Genomic DNA, 4,445 nt, shown 5'->3' with positions numbered 1-4,445 from the left:
AGTTCCCTGGCCAGGGTTTGAACCCAGGTCCCCTGCATTGCGAGCCCAGAGTCTTAGCCACTGAGCCATCAGGAAAGTCCCTCTTAAAAAACTTTTGATAAACAAAAAATTAGATTTTAGTAAGAAAGAGGCAGATTGTATGAAGTAATGTTTGCTTACAAAGATATTTTCACGAGTCACTGTTAGTGTGTTTATGATTTTGATTTGAAAAAAAAGCAGATAAAAATATATATCTAGTTTTCTTAGTCATATATGTATTGTTTTACTATGACACAATATCACCACCTGAGGATAATGTGCCTTCGAGCCCAGATCAGTGATGATTTTTGCCAATGAGGAGTGAAGAGGTTATTTTCTAAAAGCTGAATACATTTTTGTATACGTAAGGTCTCACTTTCTGATTAAGCAGTGGGAAAAAGGACAGTTGACATCAACCCCTTTTTTCTGATTTACTTTAGAAATGGGCAGAATTCCCAGTTGATGTTTCATGGATTGAGTTGACTTTAGCCATTTAATAATTATATAGACCAGCTCCTCCCAATCTTTTCTCACAACTTGTGTGGGATGATGAGGTATGAGAATGTCATGACCAGAGGTCAAATGCACAGTGTCTCCAATCCTGGGAACAAACCTTGGATACCCCAAGGGTTAGAGGATCAATGTGTCATCATCTATGTATTACAATCTTTTCAAGAATAAGAATATCAAAGAGTTCTTACTGAGATCATGGCACACCTAGGCGAAGTTAGATTTTTTCCAATGGACTTTCCCCTGACTTAACCATTTGAAGCCGGACTATATAACCCAGGTAATAAGCATAGAACATGTTTTCTTGATGCCAAATGATGACAAAGTTTTGGAAAGAGAACTTGCTTCCCCTGGAATGCAGAAAGTGACATGATTATCCAGTTGTTCCTGAGGCTATCATAAACCATTTTTTAAAAAAATTATTGGAGTATAATTGATTTACAATGCTGTGTCAGTTTTAGGTGTACAGAAAAATAAGCCAGACTGAGAAAGACAATACCATACGATATCACTCATATGTGGAATCTAACTAAAAATGATATAAATGAATTTATTAATCCATTTTTAAAAAGCTCTTGAAGACTTTTTAATGATCTCAATATTTGGCCAGAGTATCATAGAGAACTAACAAAGAATCTAGATTTGATGCTTTATTTTGTTGAGTATAAATATTACAAGGCACATTTTACTTCAGTAGTTCCCTAGAAAAAAATCACTCTTGGACAGTTGTTATCAGACTGACTTTCAAAAAAGTAGCACAGAAATCAGAGAGGAAAGAACAAATGTTATAAGCAATTTTGGGGAACAGGTGGCATCTCTAGGGGTGGCCTAGTACTAATTTGAGGGGAAATATTTTCATATTAATATTTCAAATGGCAAGAAATAACTGCTAGAGGTAACATGACAGCCTGGTACATATTAATACTAATGACTCAGACTGTTCTCTGAAAGAGGCTTATTGAGTGCTGACTGTGTGAGTAAATCCAAGCAAGCAGAAATATACATAAATACTTTTCTCTTACTTAAGCTAAAAATAACCGAATGGCACAAAGCCTGATACATGAACTGTAATTTCATTGAACACTAGTTTTATCTGGCCCTTAGTAAACCCTGGAAGATGATAAAGAGGGGCAAAGAGAAGAAACAAAGTGAGGAAAGAAAATTTTGAGTTTCAACTTGTCCTTAGTTATAACCCCATTGATAATTCTAATAATAAATAATATCAGAGTAAGCTATTTAAACTGTGGAAAATTCTGAAAGAGATGGGAATACCAGACCACCCGACCTGCCTCTTGAGAAACCTATATGCAGGTCAGGAAACAACAGTTAGAACAGGACATGGAACAATAGACTGTTCCAAATAGGAAAAGGAGTACATCAAGGCTGCATATTGTCACCCTGCTTATTTAACTTATATGCAGAGTACATCATGAGAAATGCTGGGCTGGAAGAAGCACAGGCTGGACTCAAGATTGCTGGGAGAAATATCAATAAGCTCAGATATGCAGATGACACCACCCTCATGGCAGAAAGTGAAGAGGAACTAAAAAGCCTCTTGATGAAAGTGAAAGTGGAGAGTGAAAAAGTTGGTTTAAAGCTCAACATTCAGAAAACAAAGATCATGGCATCTGGTCCCATGACTTCATGGGAAATAGATGGGGAAACAGTGGAAACAGTGTCAGACTTTATTTTTTTGGTCTCCAAAATCACTGCAGATAGTGACTGCAGCCATGAAATTAAAAGACGCTTACTCCTTGGAAGGAAAGTTATGACCAACCTAGATAGCATATTCAAAAGCAGAGACATTACTTTGCCAACAAAGGTCCGTCTAGTCAAGGCTATGGTTTTTCCTGTAGTCATGTATGGATGTGAGAGTTGGACTGTGAAGAAGGCTGAGCGTCGAAGAATTGATGCTTTTGAACTGTGGTGTTGGAGAAGACTCTTGAGAGTCCCTTGGACTGCAAGGAGATCCAACCAGTCCATTCTGAAGATCAGCCCTGGGATTTCTTTGGAAGAAATGATGCTGAAGCTGAAACTCCAGTACTTTGGCCACCTGATGCGAAGAGTTGACTCATTGGAAAAGACTCTGATTCTGGGAGGGATTAAGGGCAGGAGGAGAAGGGGATGACAGAGGATGAGATGGCTGGATGGCATCACTGACTCGATGGACTTGAGTCTGAGTGATTTCTGGGAGATGGTAATGGACAGGGAGGCCTGGTGTGCTGCGATTCATGGGGTCGCAAAGAGTTGGACACGACTGAGTGACTGAACTGAACTGAAACTATTTCAGGTTGAAATCAGATATGTTGTGTACATTAAGAAAAGAGCTTTGGTAACATGGGAATTATGCTTTGCTAGTAGAAGTAATAATTCAATCACCAAATAAAAGGTAGGTCATTTTATTTTCAGCAGATCTTCTGTATAGTAAACAAAGAGTCAGTAAATATTTTTTGTTTATGTTTAACGAAGAAATTGCTGATTGGTTCTATTATTTATGTTAGAAAGTAAAGCTAACAAATTAACTTTCTTGCCTCTGGGAGATTTTATAAACATCAAGTGAATTCATAATTGATTTGATTTTATGTAAGAAGTTCTTGCCTTTGGGGTTAAAAGAAAAAAAATTAAATTCCCCTGTCATGTACCAAGGTATAGATTTATAAAAGTTAATTGATCCTGTGAGGATAGGAGGACTAAATTACTTTATTGTTACCAATTTTATACTTTTATTGTGCCTTTTAAATGTTACTGCACAGTATAGTGGGATGAAAATTGCTTTTTTGTCAGAAAACTGCATTTGAGTCTCAGCTTTATCCCTTTTTGACCTGACCTGACCTGACCTGAACCCAGCTGTCAACCACCCTGCTAGATACACAGATGATTAAGATGTGCTCCCTGACAGCCAGTGTTGTTATTTAGTCGGTAAGTCGTGTTTGACTCTTTTATGACCTCATGGACTGTAGCCTGGCAGACTCCTCTGTCCATGGGATTTCCCAGGCAAGAATACTGGAGTCGGTTGCCATTTCCTTCTCCAGGGGATTTTGCCGACCCAAGGATTGAATCTATGTCTCCTGCTACAGCAGGTGGATTCTTTACCACTGAGCCAATGCTCAAAATTCTCCAAGCCAGGCTTCAACAGTACAAGAACCATGAAATTCCAGATGTTCAAGCTGGATTCAGAAAAGACAGAGAAACCAGAGATCAAATTGCTAACATCCGTTGGATCATCAAAAAAGCAAGGGAACACCAGAAAAAGATCTGCTTTATTGATTATGTCAAAGCCTTTGATTGTGTAGATCCCAACAAACTGTGGAAAATTCTTCAAGAAATGGGAATACCAGACCACCTTACCTGCCTCCTGAGAAACGTGTATGCAGATTAAGAAGCAACAGTTAGAACTGGACATGGAACAACAGACTGTTTCCAAATTGGGAAAGGAGTATGTCAAGGCTGTATATTGTCACCTTGCTTATTTAACTTATACACAGAGTACTTCATGTGCCATGCCAGGCTGGATGAAGCACAAACTGGAATCAAGATTGGGAGAGAAATATCAATAACCTCAGATATGCAGATTATACCACCCTTATGGCAGAAAGCAAAGAAGAGCTAAACAGCCTCTTGATGAAAGTAAAAGAGGAGAGTGAAAAAGTTGGCTTAAAACTCAACATTCAGAAAACTAAAATCATGGCATCTGGTCCCATGACTTCATGGCAAATAGATGGAGAAACAGTGGAAACAGTGACAGACTATTTTTTGGAGCTCTAAAATCACTACAGATGGTGACTGCAGCCATGAAATTAAAAGATGCTTGCTCCTTGGAAGAAAAGTTATGACAAACCTAGACAGCATTTTAAAATGCAGAGACATTACTTTGCCAGCAAAGGTCCATCTAGTCAAGGCTGTGGTTTTTTCCAGTA

Source organism: Bos grunniens, chromosome 9, assembly GCF_055505025.1.
Source record: "Bos grunniens cultivar Pamir isolate PY7600 chromosome 9, Bosgru_T2T1.0, whole genome shotgun sequence".
Lineage (NCBI taxonomy): Eukaryota > Metazoa > Chordata > Mammalia > Artiodactyla > Bovidae > Bos > Bos grunniens.
The sequence above is the reverse complement of the archived record's forward strand: the minus strand, read 5'-3'. Positions refer to the sequence as shown.